Consider the following 23,823-nt stretch of genomic DNA (forward strand, 5'->3'; position numbering starts at 1 on the left):
GATTACCCAAAAACTCTCCAAGTAAGAAAGTAAAACTGGGGTGGGGATGACATGCACAAATATTCACTACTACAGAAATAAAGTGTATCCAATGAAGGTTATAATGATTTGACTATGAATCATGGTCTACCCTATTAAAAGCTTACAAAGACTGTTGGGTCTCACCTTGTTAGAGGATTTCAACAGCTTGTTAGAAGTGTGCCTTGTTAGTGTATATGTGCAAATGTGGCCTCTATTTAACACACACTTAAACATGATTTTTATATGAAAATTCATCTTGAAATGAACATGAGATTGTTCACCCAAGAGGAGTCCTACAAGGCGACCTGTTGCCTTCTATCTAGGTGGATTTTACCTACTTATGCTCTCAAATTTGAGGTAGAAGTAATAAGACCATTCTAGAACAAAGGATTTGAATGCAATTATATGACTATGCAAATTAATCTATATGTAAGGTGCAAGTATTCTAAGAACTTGTGAAACAAACTAGATTAAATGGATGCATATTAAAACTAAATGACATTAATCTAGGAAATGAAAGTCTATGAAAATGTAATGAGCTTAGATGATTATGCAATTCAGTAGCAATTCAATAGCATAAAATTTCAACCTTTGTAATGAGGAATAATGAGTCTCTTAAATAGAATTCTCAGAATAGATCAATGGTTGAGATCAACTTAGATTGATAGTCAAGATTGGATAGAAGACTCAGTTAAGATGGAAACTTCCTTGTGCATATGGAGTTAAATGTTTCTGATCTAAGCGCAATGAGTAGTTAAATAAACTTGTCATAAGTGTGAGAGTAAATTAACTAGATTATTTCCAATTTCAAGAAGTAGTTCACTCAGAGATTCCATTTTAGAACTGAAGAAAGGATTTTGAAGATATTATTTAATTTAATAAAGTGAGATATGATCTCATAAATGCATTTTCTATTTAATCGAATAATCATATTCAATTAATTAAAATAAGCATAATTATTAAATTAAATAAATTTAATCACTTAGTACATTAGTCTTAGGTGATAATTTAATTTAATTAAAGTATAAATACTTCAAATTAAATTAAATCTTAATTAATAGGTTTAATGTGACTAATATGAGTCAATACTTTTGGAATTGAATAAAGAGTATGATTAATGCAGATTTAGGGTTTTTTGCATTTGACAATTAAGTCAATTAGCAACAATTAGAATGAGAATTGCCTAATGAGATAGGTCTTTAGGGTTGATCAGAATAGACCAAAATTGGTGATTATGGTAATAAGCCAATTTTGGGTTATTACATTTTGCCCCTCTTTGAATGAATATGCAAGTAGCATGTTCGATTCAAAGAAAATCAGAAAGCATGATGTGAAGATCAAGAAATAAGATTGGTTCTGAAGTTGATGTAATGGAGACCAATTGATAAGTTTTTAAGGACCATCTCTAGAATGGAGCCTGATCCTAAGGAATCCAAGTAGAGCACCTAGATACCTAAATTGATAAGCATTTAAAAGATTGTCTCCAGAATGGAGCTTAATCTTTAAGGATCTAGATAGAACACCTAGATACCTGAGATTTGATAAGCATTTAAAATATTGTCTCCAAAATGAAGCTTAACCTTTAAGGATCTAGATAGAACACCTAGATACTTGCAAGTGATTTATGAGTCATAGGACTATCACTAGAATGAGGCTTGATCCTCAAGAGTCAAGGTTTAGATTGTCCCGATACCTGTAATCAATTGATGAAAAAATGAAATAGATGAAAAAAGATGCCAGAAAGAAGGAATCAAGATACCCCAAGTGATGAGAACATGAGATGGGAATGAGATGCCCCAAGCAATAAGGATTCAAATTGATTTGAATTTCAAGTTTAATGATGTAATCATCTTGCCCCCTTGGGAGCAAAATCAAAAGATGACACACCAAAAATATGATATAAAGTAGTATGTTGAGAGATATAGAAGAAATCCAAGATTTAGCAGAATGTAGAAGAGATCAGAATGATCAGAAGAAAATTTAGAGTCGATTTACAGTGATTTTGAGGTGTAGAAGACCAAGTTTGACTAGAGTTGACCAAAGTTGACTTTTCTAAAAATAAAATTTGAAAACATGAATAATTTTGGTTTGAAAAGATTCCAAGAATTAGAAAGTATTAGAAAAAAAATTGGACTATACAAGTGTTCGATGGCGTTAGTCTCAAAATTTTAAAACACATTTTTGAGGTGCTTAGGTGTGTTAGATTTTGAATTCAATCTCGAAAATGGATTTAAAATGGTCAAATTAGCTATGGGGTGATTTTTGCACAAATCAAAGCACTTTTCAAAATTAGGTGAAACCCTATATAAGGGCCCAAGAGGTCATTTTCAAATCATTTGAACATTTTGTCTTTAGTAAATAGGAGCTCTGAGAAGAAGATGGCAATGAACATGAGATATCACTGTTTTGAGCACTCTTGATGACACAGTCGGCTGGCAGACTATGGACCAATGGTGAGTGATCAATAACCATCCTTTGTTCTTTTAGTTTCACACTTTTCCATGTCATTTATTACATTTTTAGCACATTTTTAGGGAGTTTCAATTGGTCTTTGTGCGAGATTGTCTTTTCTCGTGCGAAGGCGATCTCTTCTTGCATGAAGATTTGCCAACCCAACATTTCTTCATGTGCATTGGTGGGATTTCTCATGTGGGAGATACCCACTTTTCATGCAAAGAGCACAAGAATTTTTCTTGAGTGGTTGTCGCCTTTCATGCGAGATAGTCTCTCTTCATGCGACAACTTGATTCTTCATGTGAGAGTCTCTATTTATGCGAGGTTTTGATTTCTCACATGGGATAGTATTTCTTTGTAGAAGGACTTGTTTTCTCATGCCAAGATGCACAATATTGTGCTAAGAAGTGAATTCTCGCTTGAGGAAATGAATCTTTGGGAGAAAATCCATGACTACAGGTTGTATAAAAATTGCATTTTTGATGTTTTAACTTCAATTTTTTTGTTGATTTTGTTATCGTTTTGATGTTTTGAGCGAGTATTAATAGTTTGTGTATTATTGTTGTTTGTGTGTGTGTGTAGGATGTATTTGGTGACATCTTATTCAGATCACATTGTCTACCCTATGGAGCTTTGTTGCAGAGTCTACATGCAGTCGACATGGCCCATATTGACAAATTGGGGCTCACTTCTCTATGCCAAATCCTAGCTTTCCTGGTGAATCATGGCTTGTTGACTGCCTTCCTAGAGTGTTTCCATTTAGAAATGAACACCTTTCACTTGTCACAGAGGGAGATGATGATCACTCTTGAGGATATAGAGGATTTTTCACATACTATTTCACAAACTGAGGGTAGCATATTATACAGTGCCTCGAGAAGGTACAGAGGCCTTATGCACCATTTTTTAGAGGCAACTAGCTATTGGACGAGCCATCACCTAGGATGAGCTTGTCCATACATATGGAGAGACACACAAGGTATCCTCAATTTTGGCCATATTCATTAGCTACTTCCTAATTTTGGATAGAGGGCAGCACAAATTAGAGTGTGGATGGGGAGTCATGTTATAGTGCATGCTTGATGTTCCAAAGAGATTTGGGTGGGGCCAGTGCATGCTTGCCCATATGTTTTATGAGATGCATGAGATAGTATATCATGAGTGGAAGAGTATGGCTATTGGTGTATATGTTTTGCAGATCTGGGCATGGGAGCACCTGCCAGTTACATGACCCATTTTTGAGGATGCCTAGGAGCTTGCAGAGCCGTACACATGTAGATATAAAGGGCATATTACCTAGGTAGGCCTAGGTAAGATGAAGCACTGGAGGGCCCATCTTGATGACCTAGTCTCCATTGTATGGCATCCCTAGTGAGAAACGAAGGATTGCGACGATGCTCCTAGGGAGCTAGGGTGGATGTTTTGTTCACAGCTGCTGGTGGGGAGGACCACATAGATTATTGAGCAGTTTTCCATTACAAGAGTATGGAGATAGTATGGGAGGTAGCAGGATATCTCCACAAGAGTTTTGTACCTACACACGAGTTGTGAAGGATCTTACATGGGGATGGCTAGCGAGGCTAGATACAAGGCAGTCTATGATCAATGTGCACAACCTAGTTGCGGCATACTGGGATTACCTACCAGAGGTAGCAGATGCAGGGGTGATAGCAACATATCAGGCATACTTCATTAGTCACCCCATCCCATGCTTTACAAATCCCCTGGGGGGAGTAGCACTAACTCCACAGTAGCCACCAGCACAACAACAACAGGTTCCCTAGTAGCAGGCTCCCTAGTAGTAGACACTGCAATAGCCATAGCTACAGGGTCCACCATAGGTGAGAGAGGGTCAGACAGGTTTGGATTCTAGCATGACAGATGGGGTCAGACCCAGGTGCTGGTGATAGTGGTGGAGAGCAGAGTCAGTGCCAGAGGGTGAGGGTGGAGGAGCATGCATCAGAGTAGGCACTTGAGATGCTCGATGAGGATACAAGAGTAGTTTACCACAAGATCCTAGGATGCATTTTGATGACAAAGGTAGCGGATTTAGCAAGCATCTCAGTAGATCAGAGAGTTATAGATACATGTATCAGTTAGAGATGCATGGATTGCAGAGCAGGATTAGGAGATCCAAAGGCTAGGGGAGTAGGTATAGGTAGCTGAGTAGAGGGCAGAGATGCCGCAGGATGAGGTCAAATTGTAGATGGCCCAAGCAGCTTATTACTTTGTAGTGTACTCTATAGTTGTGCTCGATGAGGCTCAACAGGTGCCTCATTTCTCTTAGTATGCTCAAGATTCTAGGGATGCACATCCTCCAACTAGACCAGATATGCCACCTCCTGCCCCACCTCTAGCTAGAGGTGATGGTGCAGGACACAGCTAGATATATGATGCTCTTGCTCCTAATTTTGATTCTGGCTATGTATCAATTAGTGTGCTAGCACCATTTTATATCATTTTGACTGATAGCGCTTGAGTAGTGCTCATTCTTTTATACTGACACATTTTTGGAGATATATATATATATATATATATATACAAGATTTTGAGCCAAGTATCCTTGTGTACATGTCATTGTTAATGTCTATGCTTTTCTTTGATGTACATGAGATGCTTATGTGATGATTATGAGATGCATGTGTTATGTTATCAATGCATGTTTTATTTGATGTGATGCAATTATGTAGTGTAGATGGTATGAGTATATGGATGCAATACATATGGAAATGAACTAACATTTGATGTAGTATTGCATGTTTTTGCTTCACAGTGATAGGTACCCCCTTTAGAAGCATGCGAATATGAACTAAAGAACCAAACACTTGTGTAGCCATGGAGAATCCTGATATATGCATAGAGATCCATAGTCCCCCATCATGAAGGATTAAATAGAGTTGCAATTGAATTATGTTCTTATGCAAGTGAAGTATGTAATGCAAAACTATGTTAAATGCAACCCTAGGTTTGATTACCAAGCCTTGACCATTTATCATCACTAAGCCTAGGATGAAATCCCATATGTTGTACAATTCCCATTAACATTGTAGTAATGGGAATATGAATAGGACATATTTTAGAAGTTTATCAGGATTAAATGTAAGCATTTGAGGCACAATAAGCCAGAATGATCGAAACATTTGCCATTTTTATTGTAGCAAGTTAACATAAGCATCAAAACATAAATGTTAGGATGACCAAAATGTTGCTTGCATGGAAGACACACCAAAAACATGAGAGATCCATCTTATGCTAAGTATTTAGTAAGTATTTTGTCTACAATGACTCTTATGTTCGTAACCTGAGACAGAAATGTGCTAGGTATACTCGCAATGACCCATACGTTCACTTAGCAAGACGAGTATTAGTATTAACTATAGCATGAAGAGTTTACTCCAACATGCAAGGAGAAGAACCAACAATATTCACATATTCATATAAAAGGAGTCGAGGTACACCCACCCATCCAATACAAGATGGAGGCTCTTATAGTGGAAACCCCTTTTATAGGAATAGGTCAACTAATTGGAACTAAACTGCAGACAAAAAGAAAAAAAAAGATCATGCCCCCAGTCATTACTTCTTTAGTCAGAAATGGCATCATTGAGTTGCTTGAGGGGACATGATAAAGCAAAAATAAAACAAACAAAGAAAAAAAATGCTCAGCATATCCAAACAAGTATGTCATTTTGAATTCAAATTTTGTGTCATAGGATTGATGTTAAGTGTCAATGTCTAGAACATGTTTGAAATAAATCTCTAGACACAGCCAAAATGACTAGTGACTAAGGGCAAAATAAGAAACTTGAAGATGAAGAACCTAAAGAGGATTGAGTGACAGTAGATAGACATAGCCAAGATGAATGGTGACTAACACAAGAGAGATCTTCCATAAAGGAACCTCAAAATGTGACTTGAGCAACAATAGGCGGACATGATTAAACAACTGGTGACTGTTGTGAAAGAGATTTGATGAGGTGAATCTTGACAAAGAGTGACATCGGTGATAGTAGGAAGACATAGCCAGAACAATTGGTGATTGTTGCAAAAGAGATTCTATGAGGAGAATCTCAAAAAGAGTGACACTAGAAATAGTAGGCAAACACAGCTAGAACAACTGGTGACTATCGCACAAGAGATCCTATGGCACTATAGGGGAATGCCCCTGAGTTGTGACAAGACTCAATCCATGGATATATGAGCTAAAAGTGAGAAAAGTGGTAAAGCAACTATACAAAAATCTAGAAGGTGCACTGGAAGATGGAGCATTGGGAATAAGAGGCGCCTATTTACAAGGTTTTCACCAGTGGCACTTTTTTTGTTTTTCAATTTTTTTGTATTTTTCTCTTTTTAATTTTTTTGTATTTTTTTTGGATTTTTCAATTATTTTGGTGTTACCAAGGCACCTATTGCTAGGTTTTCACTAGGGTAACAATTTTTTTAGGACTTTTTTTGATTTTTAGGGTTTTTTTTTTAGGATATTTAGATATGTACAAAGAGCTACTAAGATCTGATCAACTATAAAACTGCTTCAATTGGAGAGTGTTGATAGGTTCCTTGAGCACTTCTCCTTTGGTTATGGAAAGCTGGTAAGCACCAAATCCATACACTACAGTAATGATGTAAGGACCAAGCTAGTTTGGTTCAAACTTTCCTTTTTGGAGTCACTGTTGTTGATTTTTAGGGTTCTCTTTTAAGATGAGATCACTCAACTGGAAGTCACGTGGCCAAACTTTCCAATTGTAACTTCTTAATACTCATTATTGATAAGCTTGCAGATGATCATATGCCACTTGTTGATGTTCATCCAGTAACACTAGCTCTTGAAGCTAAGCTATCATGTAATCATCATCAATAATAAGGCCTTCCATAGAGATTCTCAAGGTAGGAATCTCAACCTCTATTAGAAGGACAGCATCCGCTCCATAAACCAAAGCAAAGGGTGTGGTACACATTGGAGTCCTGATACTTGTCCTATATGCCCACAAGGATGGATTAATCTAGAGGTGCCAGTCTCTCCTAGATTTGTTGACTGTGTGATGAAGGATCTTGAGGATTATCTTATTAGATGCCTTAGTTTAGCCATTATCCTGGGGGTAATCGATGGAAGATCAATGTTGTGTGATTTTGAACTGTTTACATAGTTCCTTAAGGTCTTTATTCTTGAACTATCCTCCATTGTCAATAATGATTGAGGATGGTACACCATACCTATAGATGATGTAGTTTATGATAAAAAGATCTACAATTTTCAGTGAGAGGTACTACCTCTACCCACTTTGTAAAGTAGTTTGTAGCTATGATAATGAACTTATGTCCATTAGAAGAGGTTGGGTGAATCTAACCCACCAAGTCAAAGGCCCATTGTTGAAATGGCCATGTTGTAGTAGAGGGAATCAACTCTCTAGTTGGAGTGTAGATTAGATTCCCATGAAGCTGACACTACTTGTAGGACTTGGTGTACTTGATAGCTTCTTGCTCCATTTTAGGCTAATAGTAACCAACTCTAAGGAGTTTGCGAGCTAGTGTCAGAGAATTTGAGTGGGATCTGCAAATGCCCTTGTGAACATCAATTAGTGTGTGCTTGGACTCTTCAGGTTCTAAACACCTAAGGAGTGTTCCATCGAGACCTCTCCTATATAGATAGTCAACAATAATGACATAATAAAAAGCATTATAGATATGGTAATGTTTCTCATTTTGGGTCAGACCTTCTAGAATGGTTTGATTACAAAGATAGGAGTAGATGTGATGGTAGTAGGATGAATCTTGTCCTATAATAGAACAAATTATCCTAGAATTAGGGGTGTCATAGGCTGGGTAGTGTAATGCTTCCACCAAGAATTCATAGTGGAGATCATTTTCAGGCATTTGTAGCAAGGAGGCCAAAGTGGCCATAGCATCAACCACTTTATTATCTTCTCCTGGAACTTGCTGGAAGGTGATGTGTGCAAAATACTTCTTTAAGTCATCAACCATGCATTTATAAGGGACTAATTTCTCATCTTTTGTTTGGTACACATCATTAACCTAATTTATGACAAATTGAGAGTCTCCAAAGATGTCTAACTAATCCACTATCCATTCAGCTACAATTTTCATGCCAATGATCAAATTCTTGTATTCAAAAATTTTATTTTTACAAGGAAACAAAATCTTGTATGCTTTGGGAAATGAGTATCTTTGTGGTGTTATAAAGAGTAATCCAGCACTAGATTCTTGTTGCGTGAAGGACCCATCAAAAAATATAACCCATGTTTGGTGTGTGAATGTCAGAATTGATTCATCAAGGAAATCAATTTTCATCAAAATAAGACTTTGCATAGGTGCATCTACTAGTTGATCTAAGATCGCTTGTCCCTTGATGGCTTTTCTTTCAACATACTGGATGTCAAATTCACTAAGTATCATGACCCATTTAGCCAATCTTCCTATGAGAGCTGCCTTACTGAGTAGGTACTTTAGTGGATCTATCTTAGCTACCAACTGTGTAGTGTGGGCAAGCATGTACTGTCTCAACTTTTGGGAAGTAAAGACAACTACCAAGAAAGCTTTCTCAATGATACTATAGTTTCTCTCATAAGAGATCAATGTGCAACTTAAGTAGTAAATAGCTCTCTCCTTGTTATTGTTTTCCTCTTGAGCTAATAGAATTCCCATAGATGTTTTAGTTTCTAAGATGTATAAAATCAGTGGCTTCCTAGAGGTAGGAAGCATCAAGATTGGTGGATTGGCAAGATATTGTTTGATCTCTATTAAGCTTTTCTCACAATCATGATTCTAGTTTAATTTCACACCCTTGTGTAAATTCTTTGTGAAGGGTTGTGTCCTATCTACCAACTATGAGATAAACCTGCAAATAGATTGGAGTCTTCCTTGCAGACCTCTCATCTAGCTGATGTTTCGAGGGGGAGGCATATCCATAATTGCTTGGACTTTCTCTATATCCACCTCAATTTCTTTTGTAGACATGATATATCCCAGTAACTTTCTTGATGTAAGACAAAATGTACATTTCTTAGGATTGATTTGAAGACTAAATTTTTCAATGTGATCTAGGATGGGTCCCAAATCTTGCAGATGAGTATTAAATTTTGTGCTTTAGACCAAGCTATCATCTACGTAGTCCTCCATGGTCTTATGCATCATTTCATGGAAAATTATAGTTACTGCTCTCTGATAAGTCGCACCAACATTTTTCAAACCAAATGGCATTACATTCTAGCAAAAGGTTCCCCATGCACATGTGAAAGCAGTTCTCTCTTGGTCTTCTGGTGGAATTTTTATCTGATTGTAACCAGAAAACCCATCCATAAGTGAGTACATCTCATGGCCTACCATCATGTCCACTATCATATCAATATTGGGAAGTGAAAAATTGTCCTTTGGACATGCTAAGTTGAGATCATGGAAGTTAGTGCAAAATCTAATAGATTTATCATGCTTGGAGACTAGGACAATATTGGATATCCATTCAACATAATCAATTGTGCGGATGAAACTAGCTTTCAGGAGCTTCTCCAGCTTTGCTTTGATGAGCAATGCAACATGAGGACAGATTTTTTGAAGTTTCTATTTAATTGGTTTGATACTTGGTATGATGGACAAGTGATGCATGATAAGATCAGGGACCAGTCCTGGCATGTCAGAATATGTCCAAGCAAAATTTATCTTCTTCTCTCAAAAGAAAGCAATGAACTCTTCCTTTTCTTCAAGGGATAGTGACTTTGCTAGATTTATCATATGAGGATGTTCTTTTGTACCCAAGTTGACTGGCTGTGTCAACTCTATCAAAACAAATGATCTCTCTTGAAAGTGACTTGGAAGTGCATCAAATATCTCATCTGCAGGCACCTCAAAGAGGTTTTCACCCTCAGATATGTCTTTTGTTTTTACTTTTTTGGGTTCTGACACTGCCACAATGTGGTTTTGTATTTTTTCTTTTTAATTATATGAATGAGATATTTTATGTTGGATTCAATCATGTTGATGCTCTACTCACTGGTGGAAGATGTTACAGGTTTGATAGCATTTAGGTTGCAGGCAAGAGTATAGTCATTCTGGAACACGAGGACTTCATTAGATGCATTAGGGTTCTAGTCTATAAGCTCAAGATGTGTGAGTGAAAGAGTAGTGACTAGTTCAATTGCATTCACTATATAGTCATTAAGTACTTGGACCAGCAATTCGAGACCTATGGTGAATTCATCCACAAGTGTGTTCGAATGCCTCTAAGTACTAACATCAGCAATTGACGACTCTAGGACACTAGTTGTATCAGACCCATTTGACCTAATCCTAGATGCTTCACCCACTTCGATGTGGTTTTTATAGACATGAACTTGGTCAATGTCTTTATTAGTAGTCACTTCTAAAAGAGAGTCAAACTCATATTCCTTAGAATTAGTGCTACCTGGCAAGAGACTGTAGAATTCCCTAGCAGTGATAGGGACATATTTGCCTTCATCATCTAGATTATTACACTAGTACTCAATACACAATAATTGACTAGACTCTCTATTTTCTGAATGGGCATTGGGTTGATCAGTATTGTCCTTAGAAGAATCACTAGTATCATCCACAGTGTTGACACGTGGCACAAAGTCATCTAGCTCAACAAAGAATTTAGCAAGATCACGAGGAATAGGATAAGGATAGGGATCCTCATCATTAGATTGTTCCTCTTGAGTATTTGACTCAACTTGTGACTCATTTCTAGATGAATTTGTAGGTTCCGGTATGAATTTATTAGGTCCCAAATGGTAAGGAACCTTTTTAAATCCTAGACTAGTTGTATCATTGTTACTTTGAGCTATTGCCGTAATAAGATCAATTAGGCTGATGTTGTTGCTCCCAATAGGGCTAGTTTTGTTGTAGCCAAAATGCTTCATGAGCCTAAGACCAGGCCCATATTTCTCAGGAGTGATCTCTCAAGCTTGCTCTATTAAGTCTACTAAAGTCTCTTCTCTATAAAGCCATGCAACATGGCTCTATTTTCACTTTCATTCTCTAGGGGAACTATAGCTTTGAGAAAAGTGCCATTATACTTGAGGTGTCAGCACAAATGGGTTCTTGGCCTTTGAGGGTCTCCCATAATGATGAGGAGACTCTGGGAGAGATGTTAATGACAACATCAGTTCAATATGATATTCTCCCATGCCAGTTTCTTTGAGTTTGAAAGATTGCTCAATTTGTTTCAGCTTATTGTCATGATAATCAGTGGATTCCCTATTAGCAGGGATGAAAGTTTTAGTAGCCTTGAGCATATTGCAAATATAGCTAGTAGTAGCAGGGATAGTAACTTTAGAGCCATGAAATGGGAATTTGATGCATTGGATATATGTGGATGGCATAGCATGCATCTCATGAATCCATGGACATCATAATAAAATATTATAAACCAAGGGAATGCCAAGCACCTGATAGGTGACATCCCTTTTTGCAGGACCAATGTGAATGTGCAGGACAACTAGATCTAGAGACTTTCATTGAACTTTTTCATAAGCTTTTATGGTGATCTTGTAGAGAGGATCAATGGAGTCCTCAAAATAATTCAATTGTCCAAGAAATGCTATAGAGACAATGTTTAGGCCAATGCCATTATCGACAAGTACCTGATGAGCATGTGTCTAATGTATCATGACCTCAATGTGTAGAGGTTGATTGTGTGGGTGGCTCAATGAGTTATCATCCTCCTCAGAGAAGGACATTAAATAAGGTGAGGTCAGGTGACCTACCATGGATTGAAATCACTCAAGATCAAGATCTTGAGGAATGGTTGCCTTAGTGAGGGATTTGTCCAGAATCTACCTGTGAACAGGTGAGATTTTCAGTAGCTCAAAGATGGAGATTTGAGCATTAGTTCATTTCAGTTGATCAAGAATGCTATAGCTTTTTGCTTTTGAATTCGTTGTGAGTTTTGCACCTTTGCTAGATGGACCAGCAAGGGCTTTATTTTTATGTTTCTCAGGATCAAGAGTAGAAGGCATAGGGCCTTTGAGCACCAACTTGGCATGAGAACATGTGACAATGTTAGCATAGTGTTACAAAGATGTGTTATGTATTGTGTTGGAATTAGGACCCACCAAGACAAATGGTGTCTTGGGTTTATCATTTTTTTGTTTTTCCTTAATTGTAACAACATTGTAGTATTTAGAATCCATAGGTTCAACCATGTTAATCACATTTTCATCATTGGAATATGCATAGTTGACCTTATTGTTGGTTTTGGTTTTGAAGTCTCTCCTTTTTCATAGGTCAAGAAAGGCTCTTTGAAAGCCTTGTGCTATGAGTTCCTATTGTGTGCATCTAACACAAGTTCACTAGCATTGATCATGTCTTGGACTTTGTGGTGCAAGTTTATGTAGTTGCTAGTTTTGTGCCCCTTATTTTGGTGGTACTCATAGAATGAGATTTCATTCCACCATGGTGGGCATGGTTGTGGATCATAGGGGTGAGAGTTGTCTAGTGGAGAAATAAGCTTGTGTTATAACAACATTTTGTAAAACACATCCAAAGGCTCACCCAAGGGTGTATCCTCTTAATTAGGATGTGTGGCCCATGAGTTTCTTGGTTTGTACCTAGATGTCTTATTGTTTGGGGGAGGCTTCTTAGAATTTTTGGCCGCATTGAGACCATTTATGAGATTAAATGCTGCCTTAGTAGGTTTAGGAGTGACATTTTCAACAACCTCATCATGTACAATTTCTCAATTCTTGTTTATGTATTTGCTTTTATCCTTGTAGGAGGTGGAACCTTATTTTGTGTCCTTCTAAAGAGTGAGTTCTCCCTTCTTGACCATAAATTCCTTGATGCAGATAGCCTATGTGGTCATGTCTTCAAAGGTATGTGGACCTTGAAGTTGGACTCTATACCCAAAATCAAGTAGGAGATTGTCAATAAAGATGTCAAGCTTTTCTATTTCTAGAATTTTGTATGAATAATTGGTGTAAAGTTATCTCCACCATTGAAGGAATGTAAGGAAAGGTTCTCCAAATTTCTACTTAAGCTTACATAGATCTTGAATATTGACAGGGTGTTGAATGTTATGAGAATATTGCTAGACAAATAAGTTGACAATTTCATCAGATGTCTTGATACTGGGATGTAAGTGTGAGAACCACTCCAAAGCTTGACCACCTAGACTTTTGGGGAATAAACACATGAGGTATGTCTAGTCATGTATAAACCCCATAGACAAGGTGCCAAATTCCCACAATTGATCTTGGGGATTAGTAGTCCCAAAGTATTTTTCATATTTAGGTAGTTCTACTTGTCCTGGGAAAGGTGGCATGTTTATGCTCTTGTCAAATGGGAATGGACAAAGAGCGTCTAATGTGTATGTTTTGGCAAGTTTTTCTTTTTCTTGCATCATCTGAGCCAGTTGGTCTTGCATAATTTTTAGTTGTTTTTGGAGTTTGAAAGTCTTGCTTTATTCTTCAGGCATGATGATGGTTTCCACATTGAAATGAGAGGGTAGCTTAGCCCCCTCTTGGGCAAGTTTGAGAAAGTACTTTTCTTTCTCTTTGTTAAGTAGAATTCCCATGACCTTTTGAAAGTTTTTGTCTCTTCAACATTTTAGTATGTGTTCAGGGAGTATTTCCACCTCTTCCTATTCCTCATCAATTTCATGGTCTTTCTCTTTCTCTTTGTCATTCCTAGGTGGTTCCTAATGTTTGCTATGACTACCATGTTTAGGTTTGTGATCAATCATTGTAGGAACATGTTCAATTTCAGTATAATGCGATTCAAAAGGTCCTTTGAAAAGGAAGTCCAACATGTTGTTTGGAGACACAGGACCTCTACTAGTCTCAAGATCATCTTGATACAAAGGGTTCCTAGTTTGTTGCAAGTTTATGGAAAATATTCATTGGACTCAAGGTGACCTGATAGGTGAGGGAGATTGTGAAGATTCCTCACTAGACACATTGGATGCAGACCATGTATCAAAAGGAAGGAAACCTCTAACATGATTATGACCCCGGCATGACCTTGCCTAAGTCTAAGAGGATAAAACATGTTGTCGCTTCTTGTTGCAGTAGCCATAGACAAGGACAAGAAGCAAGAACTTGGACAAGGATCACACTAAAACTTAGTCTCAATAGGACAAGAAAAGAATGCTATATACTAAGGCATGAGTAGTCTGATTTGAAGGCTAGAATAGCCAAAAGTTATGATTATCATAATGTGGAGCATGACAAGCACTAAAGAATGAGAATCTAGAGAACTAAAGGATGGGACTAGTCAAAGTGCAGATCACAATTCTTTAGTTTAAGCTAAATGCCACTATTCAGGACTGTGTATAGATAGAGAAGGGACAACTCAATGTAGGAAATAGATTGAACATAGATTGTATATTGGTCAAAAAAGCTGATTTGATAGTTTTAGAACAAGGTCTCGCATGAAGATCCTCTGTGAGTCACATGAGAAGGTATACTGGGTGGCACAAAATCTTGGAATAGCAATTTAAAATTGTGCAAAGGGTTGCTTCAAGCCACGTGAAGAAATGATAGGTTCAACAAAGACACTAGGCAAGATCTCACATGGGCATATGAAACTTCTCGCATGAAGACCTAAACTGGCTCATGCAAAAAAGTGAGTTCTCATGCGAAGAAATTCAAGACTGTGCATGAAATTCAAGACCAAACTAACAATAGAGTTGGATATTAAAGATACTTTCAATAGTTTTGGACAATTTTAGACAGGTTGTAGATTTTTTTGATAGATAATAGATAGAATGTAGGTTGGTTTTTAGACTTGTGAAAGTGGTGTTGGATTTTAAAGAAGACAAAGCGTTTTCAATAAGTCACATGAAGCAATTAATAGTTGAATATAGTCCAACTAAGGGAAAAGCAACTTAGAGGGATGGGGGAGTCTTGACTTGTAGTTTTTTTACGTAGGTTTGGACATGTTGAAGACTTGATAACTAACATGCTTTATCCCTAGAAATAGAAAATGGTAGAGAAGGAAAAACCTTTGTCCCACATCTTATGTGCATGTGTGTACCTCACATAGTCGTGTCACCCCCTAGAGGGCATCCGTGCTTTTGGTATATTCAAAGGACTCAATAGTATATGCTAAATGAGCACCCTTATGGTAGGGGACAAGCACGTATACCACCTTCCAATGTCTAGTAGCATTCCTATGGTGAGTTCTATAGGAGAGATTCTTCCCCCTCCTTGCACAAAGATTATGCATCCTTTTAGAGGTGAACTAGGTGGCTTCTAACTACAAGGTTTTTACTTGGCTTCCATTTGAATTAATCCTCGATGGCTCCACAATAGGAGTTGAGACCAGAAATGCATGCCAGAATTTGAGGGTACACACACTTTCTTAGCAAAACTGGGGCCGACACTGGCCAGTGCAACAGATAGAGCTTCCCCTTTATAAGTGATATCAAGAATCAAGGGAAAGAAATTAATCTAGCTTTTGAGTCTTTCACTCTACAAAGCATCTTGATTATAGTGAGTTGGAATCTCTGCCTAAAGGAGTGTGCTTACTTGGGTCATTCCCAGAGGTTGGATCACTTTGGCAGACCCTCTAAAGGATTGACTCGGACTGGTGGTTTGATCACAAGCGTCAAAGTTTTTGATTTCCCTCAAGGGGAAAGAGCATACTCCTCTACCTTACTTTCTCACCCAAACACACAAAACAAGTTAATTTACCAACTTAGCTTAATCAATCTAGACTTGTCCTTTCTCAAGATTCTTATTCCCTAAAAGGAAACCATCATCCTTTCATAGAAAAAGACCCATGCTAGAGAACCAGTAAGCTACTTGCCTTTTTTGAAATGCTGTCATTCAAAAGCGTCTAGGTTTCTGATTCACCCTTGGTCATGATCTCTAAGTGGTGAAGAGCATAATCCCCTATTCTTTTGTCTTGCACTATAGGAAGTTCACAAGCCCTAATTAGACTATGTTTTGAAAGCAAGAAAGAAAACATGCCATTTTGTGGGTTTCAAAAGTAGTCTTCATCAAATGTATCTTCAACAATCATCTTGCAAACAAAGGGTTAGTTCATGTTTGAGTGAGTTTTGTAAGGAATCTTCTAGAAATGTCCTATAGATAATAGTTAAGCTATAGAAAACTAGAAAAATAGAAAAATAAAGATTCAGAGAAAAACATGTTAGAAAAATTAAATGAATAGGATGCTAAAAAGTGATAAAATTAAACTTGCTATTGTAGAATTTTGTGTGAAATCTTGCACAAGGCCACACAAAATCTTTCACCATCCCACGTGAGAAAATGAGGTGCCACGCAAAGACTTGCACAATCAAGCACTTTTTCACAAGAGAACATTTTCAAACTCATGTGAAACCTTTCAAATCTTTGCATGAAAATAGAATTTATCATGCGAAAATTTGAGAATCTGTATGGAATAGTATGGATAGAATGATAAAAATGACAAAAAATGAAAGAAATGAGGCCAGAAAACTATTTTTCTTGGCCCCACGGTGGGTGCTAGAAATGTATATGTGTAAATGTGGCCTCTATTTAACACACACACACTTCAACGTGGTCTTTATATGTGGATTCATCATGGAATGAACATGAGATTGTTCACCTAAGAGGAGTCCTTTAGGAAACTTGTTGCCTTCTATCTAGGTGGATTTTACCTACTTATGCTCTCAAATTTGATGTATAGGTAATCAGACCATTCTAGAAAAAAGTATTTGAATGCAATTATATGATTATGCAAATTAATCTATATGTAAGATGCAAGTATTCTAAGAACTTGTGAAACAAACTAGATTAAATGTATGCATATTAAAACTAAATGACATTAATCTAGGAAATGAAAGTCTATGAAAATGTAATGAGCTTAGATGAGTATGTAATTTAGTAGCAATTCAATAGCATAAAATTTCAACCTCTGTAATGAGGAATTATGAGTCTCTTAAATAGAATTCCTAGAATAGATCAATGATTGAGATCAACTTGGATTGATGGTCAAGATTCGATAGAAGACTCAATTAAGATGGAAACTTCCTCGTGCAAATGGAATTAGCTATTTCTGATATGAGCAAGTTGAGTAGTTAACTGAACTTGTCATAAGTGTGAGAGCAAGTTAACTACATTGTTTCCAATTTTGAGAATTAGTTCACTCAGAGTTTCCATTTCAGAATTGAAGAGAGGATTTTGAAGATATTATTTAATTTAATAAAGTGCGATATGATCTCATAAATGCATTTTCTATTTAATCGAATAATTATATTCAATTAATTAAAACAAGCATAATTATTAAATTAAATAAATTTAACCCCATAGTACATTAGCCTTAGGTGATGATTTAATTTAATTAAAGTATAAATACTTCAAATTAAATTAAAACTTAATTAATAGGTTTAATGCGACTAATATGAGTCAATACTTTGGGAATTGAATAAAGAGTATGATGAATGCAAATTTAGGGTTTTTTGCATTTGATAATTAAGTCAATTAGTGACAATTAGAATGAGAATTGCCTAAAGAGATAGGTCTTTAGGGTTGATCAAAATAGACTAGAATTGGTGATTATGGAAATGAGCCAATTTTGGGGTATTACAGTTAGAGGACTTCAACTTACAACTAAGTAAGCACCTTGTTAAAGGATTTTATACAGCCTATTAGGACTACTCTATTAAGATATTTAACTAAAATCACCTATTAAAATGTCTCAACATAGATCCTATGATTGGCACTTTCTTTCCTAATAACAGATCACCTCTACAGAATGTCCAATTAATCCCTCATGATCAGATGTCTCAATGTTGTATCCTTTGCTCTATCCTTTACTCTTCTCTAATTGATTCTTCAATTCACTCTTACTTCTAAGTCACCTTGAATGCTTTGCAAACTATCTTGTTCGCTCCTCCAATTTGATTACTTGCCCATTGTAAAAAGTTTAGGGCTTTTTCCTCCTTAAGAAGACTTAGGCGGCTTGGGGTTAGGTATGAATTGACAGTTGAGATTCATTCATATTACCACTTTAACATTCCCATTTTCTAATTGGTTGCATGCAATTGCATAAAGAATCCAAATATAGATTCATCCTTATCTCCAAAATATTGTAATCTATCCTAAAGTTGGATAAAAATGGTTTACATAGTTTTTTGTTCCATTAGAAATAACTATGTCAAAACTATGTCACTCGACATATGTAGTCTTTGATTCCCGACATGCATTATTCTGTATACTATGACTCGACACCTACATTACTTGGTATCCACTATTTAATTGGATCTTGAATGACTTGGCATGGTCTATCTACTTGGTACTTGAGTGGCTTAGCAAATGAGTGTCTTGGCACTCCTTGCAACTTAGCATGGCATAATATTTACATGTTGTGCTCGACATGTATTACTAGTTTGGCACAAACTGAGTAAATGGCTTAAGTGTGTTGACACTCACTTGTCAAAACTAATATGTGATCAACATAAAGTTTAGCTTAAGTAAACTAGAGATAATACATGACTTAATAATTAAATCAAAATGATTTAATTAATAAGGCAATATCTTATTACTCTAACACCCCATTTAAGATAAACCTAGGGAGTAGCTAAAAACCTAGAAACTATCGCTGAAAGAAAATTTAGGTCCCAACAACAAGGCTTGATGAGCTATCCAAGCATTAAAAAATACTAAAATGAGGAGAAATAGAGAAAACCAGATGCAAAAAAACCATACTTCAAAAAGAGATAGAAAGAATGTTCCAGAAGTTAGGAACAAAAGATGATCATGAAGAACACCATTGAAGCATAAAGTTGTAAACACAACCAAACTGTTGATCTGAAGAACCTCCACTGCATAGAACATGACTAGGTTGAGAAGACTAAGTATGAAGAGCTATCAATTAAAGATTAAAGGTATCTCCATAGCCTCCAAAAATAGGATTGAAAGAATGTCTATATGGTAAATGACGCATCCAACCAAAATGCATACATATCGAGCCACAACAATCACCTAGTACATAAGATCAAATACTAAATACATAGCTCACTCCACTAAACTAGGAAAGCAATATAATAAACATAACCCCCCTATAATGCTAAAAGGTAATACATGAATACTAAAACTAAATGCAATATCTCATGTAGAAAGAAGAACTAGGAACATCGAGAGTGCAAAAGAAGTACAAACACCTATAATGACACATGCCATCGACACGTCATGAGGTTAATGTCATGGAAGGAACACTCACTTAACAAAGGAAGATGACAAATATTGCTAACATGAAACCCCCAAAGGTACTTTATAATGTAGTGTAAGTATAACAAAACTTAAAGATGTGCAAGATCCTAAAATGCAATAGAGTGACACTTTATCTCAATGCATTTATAAAAATACTACAAAAGGATGTCAACAAAGATAAAAAAGACATAAGGTTGATACAAGAGATGATACAACCTATGAAAAATCATTTGAAGAAACTAAATTAATCTCCAAACTTGAAAAAACCAAGATATCCACGAGATTGTAAAAAAGAAAAAAACTGAATGGGATGTGCTTGGATCAAAATTTGGAAAATAAAATGTTTCTAGATATGTCTCTTAGAGTGAAAAATAGAACCTTTGACTTTGACTGCATAAACTAGAATTAAAAAAAATAAAAGTCCAAAAAAATTGTACCATCATGATGGGCTTGAAACCAATTTTTCGATGATATTTTGTTTATGAAAAATGGAGTTTGGACGAGCAAGTTATGACCAAAAATCCATAAGTAGGGCCAAAAATCATCAAAATTGAAAAAAAATTGTTGCCTCAGGAAGCATGCCCATTAGCAGCAAAAATTACCTTGTATTTTATGTTAAACACTGTGATTTCCATACCAAATTACCTCAATTTGCATGCAAAATAGTAATTTCTTGCATAAAAAATCATGATTCGCACACCCAAAAATATTGGGATGTATGAAAAAATTATCGATTTACATTCCCAATAACTTGAATTGTGTAAATATCTCAATTTGTATGCCAAATTTTTTAATTTTCAACAAAAAAATCTCAATTTGCATGCAAAAATTTGATTTATGCCACAAGAAATCTTGATTTTTTACTCAAAAAATCTCAATTTGCATGTCAAAAATCTCAATCGCTTACCAAAAATCAGAAAATCATCACCTTAAGGAGTGTGCCAAATATGGAAGCAATATTATTTTGCCTCAAGTTCTAATTATGTCTAAATTAGAAAAATTTGATATGAAAATAGGGGTTTTGGGGCACTCTAACCTCAACGTTGATGTCCATTTTGGGTCAAAGTGAATAAAAAATAACTAAGCCCCCTAGATTCAATACAAAAAACTCTTTAAAATGAAACCCTCTAAAAGAAAAAGCACAAATCTGAAAGCCAAGCTAGACTTTTGATAAATAGAACATGAGCATGAAGATTTGGAGCTTTGATACCATGTTGAAGTTGATGAAAGATCAACCCCATAGCTCTCAAGAATCACCTGCATGCAAATACCTGTCATAGAAAGAGAGAAGCAAAACCTTTGGAGACTGGAATTCCTATATCCATAGATGGGACATTATTGATGAGAAAAAAGATAAATTGATATTATGAAAAGTGAATTAATAAATTACAAAGAGACCAATCTTTATAAAATGAGATCAAAACCCTTGTTGGGACTCAAAATTGAAGCCTTGATTTTGAGTACCATTGAAAAATTAAGCCCTATAATGCATGTGTACCTAGCTATCCATTTGAGGCATAAGAGGTGTTAATATTTCTAACACCTTCCATTCAATACGTCCACTCATCCCATGATGATAAATTTCCATTCTGAGCCATTCTGTGAAGTCCCATTTTGAGCATTTGTCAAGTCTGAATTTTTGTGTGTCAATTAATGACAGGAAGCTTAGTTTGCCTTTGAATATATTAAACCTAGTAATGTTTCATGACTTTTCACTTTGGGAATGTTTAGCATCCATATCAAAGAGCCTATGTTTTAGATTTTGAGTCATTTTGAGTCCATTTGACTAGGTTTTGAATCTCTCAAAGTTGGTCATTTATTGTTGTCATGCTAATGCAAAATGTTTAGAATTTTGGAAGGCCCTGTTTGAGTTGTTGTAACTTTGAACCAGTTGACCAAAATGCTAAAATTATTTTTGTATCATATTCTAGGGGTCAGAGACTTTCTATGTTCCTAATTTGAGTTTACGATGAATCCGTTTGACTAGTTTTCAAGCGTGATTCCAAACATGATTTCTAACTTTTTACTGGTGTCAAGAAGAGCAGATTTGTTAGTACCCCTATTTAGGATGTCATATCTTTGAGTCTATGATTGGTGGGACCAAATGGATTATACCACTATGTTCTACACTGAAAATACTATAAGTGTGCTAGTTTTTATGTCTTGACAAATCCCTTTGCACATTTCCTAAGTCCTTTTCATTTGTAAAAAATGTTATCTTGTCAATATTCTTAGTCTTGCAAATCCAAGTAGCCAACTTCGGATGATTTCCATATGTGACCTATTGTTTTTCATGAGCCCAAATTATAGATTTATACTCTCCTCATGATAGTGAACCAACACCCCAATCTTCATAGCTCCAAGTGTCAGTTTACTTAGTTTTCAAAGCCAATTTTGAACATGATTTATGGTTTTTTGACATGTTTTTCTGATTTTAAGTAAGAAACTTTGGAGGTCGATATCTTTTGACCCCGATGTTTTCATGAGATGAGATTTAATAGGGTGCAAGTGTGTGGAACAAAGAATCAATGTGCTAGTTTTTAGAGCTCAATAAGGTGTTTTGGTTAGTTTTTAAAGCCAGTCAAAGGACTTCTTGGGACAAAGTTGAAAAATTGCAAGAAAGTGATAAAATAAGTTTTAATTGGTAATTCAGTGATGGATTCTAATTTGGACATGTATTAGGAAATTAATGGATCAATTTGAAAGGTCAAGTGTTTGAAAATGAATTTTTTTTTAGTCAGACCCACTTTGGGGGCCCAACTAATGGTGTCAAATTGAATAGAAATGTGCAGATCTTAGACCAAAGGAGAGGAGTAGATCAAGATAGATATAATGCACATGGATTAGAGAACATTGATGCTTCTTGGGGTTGTAGGTTGCACAATGCTTAGCATGTATTTTACTGTATAGTTGCTATCCCAACATTTGTTCTACTAGAAAAATCCCAAGGAATAGAAGGCTATTGTTGTAATTATATTAATGGCACCTCTTTATGCTATTGATGCATTTGTTGGCCTAGTGGATATTGAAGGAAATGAAACCTTCTTCTTGTTCCTAGATTCAATTAAAGAGTGTTATGAGGGCCTTCTATTTGAATATATCAATAAGCCAGAATAGGGTGTCTGATGAAATTAAGGGAAGAGAGATTCATCATTCATTTCCCATGACACTATTCCAGCCTCATACTGTGCATCTGGATCATACCACACTAAAACTTCTGAAGTATTGGACATGGAAATTTGCTATCATAAGGCCAATTTTATCATTTCTAATGATAGTCTTGCAATTGCTTGGTCTATACACACAATGGATCAGTTTGATTTTTTCAATCATTTTGAACATTTTTGAATCTTTGGCCCTTTACACTTTGGTTATTTTCTATCATGTCTTTGCCAAGGAGCTGGAATCCCACAAGCCCTTAGAAAATTTTTTATTTGTGAAAGGAATTGTCTTTTTCTATTTTTGGTAGGGTGTTGTGCCTGACATATTAGCATCAACTGGCATTATATGCTCTCACCATTTCTAGATAGATGTAGAACACATTTAGGTTGCTTTGTAAAATATACTTATATGTTTAGAGATGGTTGTTTTCTCTATAATTCAACAATATGCATACCATGTTCACCCGTATGCTAGAGACATTCAAAATTGATTGAGAAAAGTTGTGAAGGTAGAGTGGAAAATCTACAACAAATGTGAAGTCGCCAAGAGAGAAAACCCATGTAGAAGAAGAAAGAATGTGGTCAAAAGATCTAGTTTAGCCTGTACATAGAGAAGCTACCAAATTGCATAAATAGTAGAGCAACCATGCAAACAGAGGAAGCCAGTAGGATGGGGAGCATATGCCGTGTAAAAAAGGAGTTGTTGAAACAATGAGGGGATCTCCACAACAAGTCAACCACATCATATAAAAAGGACTCCCAAGCGGAAATAACAAAATGATCAAGGCCTACAACATGGAGAATAATCAGGGAAATCCACACAAAGAGATATGGGGCTCCACAATTAGAATTTGGAAGACAAGAAGAATTTGAATGTTAGAGAGGTGTGAACCCCTATATCTCATGGTAAGAAAAGTGGATTCCATTAAAAGGTTGTAATGGAACACAGTTTCAATTGTAGGCATCAACATTCCTTATGAGAAAATGATGATTTTAAATGTTTCTTATGAAAGAGTTTT

The 23,823-nt window shown here is 36.0% G+C and overlaps 1 pseudogene; it reads left to right on the forward strand.

Annotated features, from left to right (window-relative positions):
- Positions 1-22,481: 22,481 nt before the first annotated feature.
- Positions 22,482-23,415, forward strand: LOC149541957 (uncharacterized; annotated as a pseudogene).
- The last annotated feature ends 408 nt before the right edge of the window (positions 23,416-23,823 follow it).

The sequence above is a fragment of the Cupressus sempervirens genome, chromosome 8 (genome assembly GCF_028749045.1).
Source record: "Cupressus sempervirens isolate cs-2001-9-10 chromosome 8, ASM2874904v1, whole genome shotgun sequence".
NCBI lineage: Eukaryota > Viridiplantae > Streptophyta > Pinopsida > Cupressales > Cupressaceae > Cupressus > Cupressus sempervirens.